This window comes from Durio zibethinus, chromosome 16 (assembly GCF_047325235.1).
Source record: "Durio zibethinus cultivar Kanyao isolate XHJ-2024 chromosome 16, ASM4732523v1, whole genome shotgun sequence".
In the NCBI taxonomy this organism is placed as follows: domain Eukaryota; kingdom Viridiplantae; phylum Streptophyta; class Magnoliopsida; order Malvales; family Malvaceae; genus Durio; species Durio zibethinus.
Window position 1 is genome coordinate 10,089,363 of NC_143177.1, and position 6,758 is coordinate 10,096,120.

Genomic DNA, 6,758 nt, shown 5'->3' on the forward strand with positions numbered 1-6,758 from the left:
GCGCACATGATTTACGATGGGTGCTGGTACTTGGCCCTTATATTGGCCCCTTATCCCTCATCAAACCTTGAGAACTCGCACCCCCTTAAAGAGCATTTGAGATTTTACAGGCTTGCTGCCAGTAGCTATTAAAGCGGTCTTAAATGGGGACACTTTTTTCAAATGGTCACAAAATCTTGTACACTTGGAGTGTTTAGCTGAATTGTTTTGTGCACGCCAACATAAATACAAGAATCACGTCTACCAAGTTTGGGGCCAAAACTCCTTTCGAAAAAATTTTAAAAAATCTCAAATCGGAAAAAGTTTCAAAAATCGTGAAAAATAGAAAACGAGTCGTCTTGCCATGAAACTTCACGTGAAGGCTTAAGGGACCATTGTATGAATTTACAAGCCATAAAAATGGCATTGGCACGTAGAAATATGAAGATGTGCCTAAACCCACCTACCATCCTATCGATCCACAGCTTGCGTATCTCGTCTCTCTGGCCGGTGTAGTACCCTCCCGTCCACCCGCTTGCTCGTTTCGTCGGTTGGCTTAGGCATAGGGAGTTCATTCCCATTCTAAGATCAGACCGGTCCAAGGGTTGCGGCAGCAGGTTTGGTAGCACGCGGAGGGGGACCCGACCGATCCCCGGCTTGCGCATCCCGCCCCTCCGGTCGGTTGAGCGTCTGCACGCTCGTTTCGTGGGTTGACTTAGGCATACGGAATTCATTCCCAGTCTAAGCACACGGAGTTTATTCCCAATCTAAGATCAGATCGGATCGAGGGTTGCGACAGCACATGCTAGGCTCGGGCATGTGCTGGTGTTGCATTTTTCTTCGTCGGGGCACCATCACCGAAGTATCGTCGGAGAACCTGATCGGTGGCATTGGGGTTTTGGCGATCGGGGGGGCCGGGGGGTGTGCGCACATGATGTGCAATGGGTGCTGGTACTTGGCCCTTATGTTGGCCCCATATCCCTCATCAAACCTCGAGAATTCACACCCCCTTAAAGAGCATTTGAGATTTTACAGGTTTGCTGCCAGTAGCCATTAAAGTGTCTGAAATTGGGACACTTTTTTCAAATGGTCACAAAATCTTGTACAATTTGAGTTTTTAGCTGAATTCTTTTGTGCATGCCAATAAAAATACAAGGATCATGTCTATGAAGTTTGGGGCAAAACTCCTTCCGAAAAAATTTTAAAAAATCCCGAACCGTAAAAAGTTTCAAAAATCGTGAAAAATAGAAAACGAGTCGTCTTGCCATGAAACTTCACGTGAAGGCTTAAGTGTCCATTGTATGAATTTACAAGCCATAAAAATGGCATTGGCATGCAGAAATATGAAGATGTACCTAAACCCACCTACCACCCTATCGATCCACGGCTTGCGCATCCCGTCCCTCTGGCCAACGTAGTGCCTGCCCGCCCGCCAGCCCGTTCGTTTCAACGGTTGGCTTAGGCATACGGAGTCCATTCCCAGTCTAAGATCAGAACGGACCGAGGGTTGTGGCAGCAGGATCGACAGCACACAGACGGGGACCCGACCGATCCCCGGCTTGTGCATCCCGCCCCTCTGGCCGGTCGATCGCCCGCACACTCATTTCGTGGGTTGACTTAGGCATACGGAGTTCATTCCCAGTCTAAGCATACGGAGTTCATTCCCAGTCTAAGATCGGACTGGACCAAGGGTTGCAGCAGCACATGCTGGGCTCGGGAATGTGCTGGGGCCGTATTTTTCTTCGCCGGGGCACCATCACCGGAGCATCGCCAGAGAACCTGACTGGCGTCATTGGGGTTTCGACGATCGGGTGGGCCGGGGGGTGTACGCACATGATGTGGGATGGTGCTGGTACTTGGCTCTTATATTGGCCCCCTATCCCTCATCAAACCTCGAGAACTCACACCCCCTTAAAAAGCATTTGAGATTTTACAGGTTTGCTGCCAGTAGCAATTAAAGTGTCTGGAATGGGGACACTTTTTTCAAATTGTCACAAAATCTTGTACACTTCGAGTTTTTAGCTGAATATTTTTGTGCATGCCAACAAAAATACAAGGATCACATCAGCCAAGCTTGGGGCCAAAACTCCTTTCGAAAAAATTTTAAAAAATCCTGAACCGAAAAAAGTTTCAAAAATCATGAAAAATAGAAAACGAGTCGTCTTGCCATGAAACTTCACGTGAAGGCTTAAGGGACCATTGTATGAATTTACAAGCCATAAAAATGGCATTGGCATACAAAAATTTGAAGATATGCCTAAACCCACCTACCACCCTATCAATCCACATCTTGTGCATCCCGTCTCTCGGGCCAGCGTAGTGCCCGACCGCCTGCCCGGTCGCTCGTTTCGTCGGTTGGCTTAGGCATACAGAGTTCATTCCTAGTCTAAGATCAGACCAGACTGAGGGTTGCGGCAGTAGGATCGGCAGCACGTAGAGGGGGACCTGACTGATCCTCGGCTTGCGCATCCCGCGCCTCTAGCCAGCTGAGCACCCGTACGCTCGTTTCGTGGGTTGACTTAGGCATACAAAGTTCATTCCCAGTCTAAGCATACGGAGTTCATTCCTAGTCTAAGATCGGACCGAACTGAGGGTTGCAACAGCACCTGCTGGGCTCAAGCATGTGCTGGTGCCACATTTTTCTTCGCTAAGGCACCATCGTCGGAGCATCACCGGAGAACCTGACCGACGGCATTGGGGTTCCAGCGATCGGGGGGGCCAGGGGGTGTGCGCACATGATGTGCGATGGGTGCTGGTACTTGGCCCTTATATTGGCCCCCTATCCCTCATCAAACCTCGAGAACGCACACCCCCTTAAAAAGCATTTGAGATTTTATAGGTTTGTTGGCATAGCCATTAAAATGTCTGAAATGGGGACACTTTTTTCAAATGGTCACAAAATCTTGTACACTTCGAACTTTTACCTGAATTTTTTTATGCATGCCAAAAAATATACAAGGATCACGTCTACCAAGTTTGGGCCTAAAACTGCTTCCGAAAAAATTTTAAAAAATCCCGAACCGTAAAAAGTTTCAAAAATCGTGAAAAATAGAAAACGAGTCATCTTGCCATGAAACTTCAAGTGAAGGCTTAAGGGACCATTGTATGAATTTACAAGCCATAAAAATGGCATTGTCACGCAGAAATATGAAGATGTGCCTAAACCCATCTACCACCCTATCGATCCACGACTTGCGCATCCCGCCTCTCTGGCTGGCGTAGTGCCCGCCCGCCCGCCCGCCTGCTCGTTTCGTCGGTTGGCTTTGGCATACGGAGTTTAGTCCCAGTCTAAGATCAGACTGGACCGAGGGTTACGGCAGCAGGATCGGCAGCATGTAGAGGGTGACCCGATTGATCCCCGGCTTGTGAATCCCGCCCCTCTGGCCGGCTGAGCACCCGTACGCTCATTTCATGGGTTGACTTAGGCATACGGAGTTCATTCCCAGTCTAAGCATGCGAGGTTCATTCCCAGTCTAAGATCGGACCAGACCGAGGGTTACGGTAGCACATGCTAGGCTCGGACATGTGTTGGTGCCGCATTTTTCTTCGTCAGGGCACCATCACTGGAGCATCGTCGGAGAACCTAACCGGCGGAGTTGAGGTTCCGACGATCGGGGGGGGCGGGGGGGTTGCGCACATGATGTGCGATGGGTGCTGGTACTTGGCCCTTATATTGGCCCCCTATCCCTCATCAAACCTCGACAACTCACACCCCCTTAAAGAGCATTTGAGATTTTACTGGTTTGCTGCCAGTAGCCATTAAAGTGTCTGTAATGGGGATACTTTTTTTAAATGGTCACAAAATCTTGTACACTTCGAGTTTTTAGCTGAATTTTTTTCTGCATGCCAACAAAAATACAAGGATCACGTCTACCATGTTCAGGGCCAAAACTCCTTTCGAAAAAATTTTAAAAAATCCCGAACCGTAAAAAGTTTCAAAAATCATGAAAAATAGAAAATGAGTCGTCTTGCCATGAAACTTCATGTGAAGGGTTAAGGGACCATTATATGAATTTACAAGCAATAAAAATGGCTTTGGCATGTAGAAATATGAAGATGTGCCTAAACCCACCTACCACCCTATCGATCCATGGCTTGCGCATCCCGCCTCTCTGGCCGACGTAGTGCCTGCTCGCCCACTTGTTTCATCGGTTGGCTTTGGCATATGGAGTTCATTCCCAATCTAAGATCAGATCGAACTAAGGGTTGCGGTAGTAGGATTGGCAGCACGTAAAGGGGGACCCGGTCGATCTCCGACTTGCGCATCCCGCCCCTCTGGCCGACTGAGCGCCCGCACGCTCGTTTCGTGGGTTGACTTAGGCATACGGAGTTCATTCCCAGTCTAAGCTTATGGAGTTCATTCCAAATCTAAGTTCAGACCAGTTCGAGGGTTGCGGCAGCACATGCGGCGCTCTAGCATGTGCTGGTGCCGCATTTTTTTTCGCCAGGGCACCATTCTCAGAGCATCGCCGGAGAACTTGGCCGGCGCATTAGGGTTCCGATGATGGGGGGCCAGGGGGTGTGTGCACATGATGTGCGATGGGTGCTAGTACTTGGCGTTTATATTGGCCCCTTATCCCTCATCAAACCTCAAGAACTCACACCCCCTTAAAGAGCATTTGAGATTTTCCAGGTTTGTTGTCAGTAGCCATTAAAGTGTCCGAAATGGGGACACTTTTTTCGAATGGTCACAAAATCTTGTACACTTCTAGTTTTTAGCTGAATTTTTTTGTGCCTACCAACAAAAATAAAGGCATCACGTCTACCAAGTTTGGAGCTAAAACTCCTTTCAAAAAAATTTTAAAAAATCATGAACCGTAAAAAGTTTCAAAAATCATGAAAAATAGAAAATGAGTCGTCTTGCCATGAAACTTCACATGAAGGCTTAAGGTACCATTGTAGAAATTTACAAGGTATAAAAATGGCATTGGCACATCGAAATGTGAAGATGTGCTGAAACCCACCTACCACCCTATCGATCCACGGCTTGCGCATCCCGCCTCTCTGGCCGGTGTAGTGCCCGCCCGTCTGCCCGCTTGTTTTGTCGGTTGGGTTAGGCATACAGAGTTCATTCCCAGTCTAAGATCTAACTAGACCGAGGGTTGTGGCAGCAGGATCGGCAGCACGCCGAGGGGGACCCGGTCGATCCCCAGCTTGCGCATCCTGCCCCTCTGGCCGGCTGAACGCCCGCACGCTCGTTTCGTGGGTTGACTTAGGCATACGGAGTTCATTCCCAGTCTAATATCGAACCGGACCGAGGGTTGCGGCAGCACATGTTGGGCTCGGGCATGTGCTGGTGGTGCATTTTTCTTCGCCAGGGCACCATCATCGGAGCATCACCGAAGAACCTGATCGGTGGCATTGGGGTTCCGGCAATCGGGGGGGCCGGGGGGGTGTGCGCACATGATGTGCGATGGGTGCTGGTACTTGGCCCTTATATTGCCCCCTATCCCTGATCAACCTCGAGAACTCACACCCCCTTAAAGAGGATTTGAGATTTTACAGGTTTGCAGCCAGTAGCCATTAAAGTGTCTGAAATGGGGACACTTTTTTCAAATGGTCACAAAATCTTGTACACTTCGAGTTTTTAGCTAAATTTTTTTGTGCATGCCAAAAAAAATATAAGGATGACGTCTACCAAGTTTTGGACCAAAACTCCTTCCAAAAAAATTTTAAAAAATCCCGAACCACAAAAAGTTTTAAAATTCGTGAAAAATAGAAAACGAGTCGTCTTGCCATGAAACTTCACGTGGAGGCTTAAGGGACCATTGTATGAATTTAGAAGCCATAAAAATTTCTTTGGCATGCAGAAATATGAAGATGTGCTTAAACCCACCTACCACCCTATCGATCCACGGCTTGCGCATCACGTCTCTCTCGCCGACGTAGTGCCCACCCGTCCGCCCGCCCGCTCGTTTTGTCGGTCGGCTTAGGCATACAGAGTTCATTCCCAGTCTAAGATCAAACCAGACCGAGGGTTGTGGTAGCAGGATCAACAGCACGTAGATGGGGACCTAGCCGATCCCTGGCTTGCGCATCCCACCCCTCTTGTCGACTGAGCGCCCGCACGCTCATTTCATGGGTTGACTTAGGCATACAGAGTTCATTCCCAATCTAAGCATACGGAGTTCATTCTCAGTCTAAGATTAGACCGGACCGAGGGTTGTGACAGCACATGCTGGGCTCGAGAATGTGCTGGTGCCGCATTTTTCTTCGCCGGGGCACCATCGTCGGAGCATCGTCGGAGAACCTGACCGACGACATTGGGGTTCCGGCGATCAGGGGGGCCGGGGGGTGTGCGCACATGATGTTCGATGGGTGCTGGTACTTGGCCCTTATATTGGCCCCCTATCCCTCCTCAAACCTCGAGAACTCACACCCCGTTAAAGAGCATTTGAGATTTTATAGGTTTGCTACCAATAGCCATTAAAGTGTCTGAAATGGGGACACTTTTTTCAAATGGTCACAAAATCTTGTACACTTCGAGTTTTTAGCTGAAATGTTTTTGTGCATGACAACAAAAATACAAGGATCACGTCTACCAAGTTTGGGGCCAAAACTCCTTTCGAAAAAATTTTAAAAAATCCCGAACCGTAAAAAGTTTCAAAAATCGTGAAAAATAGAGAACGAGTCGTCTTGCCATGAAACTTCACGTGAAGGCTTAAGGGACCATTGTATGAATTTACAAGCCATAAAAATAGCATTGGCACATAGAAATATGAAGATCTGCCTAAACCCACCTAGCACCCTATCGATCCATGGCTTGCTTATCTCGTCTC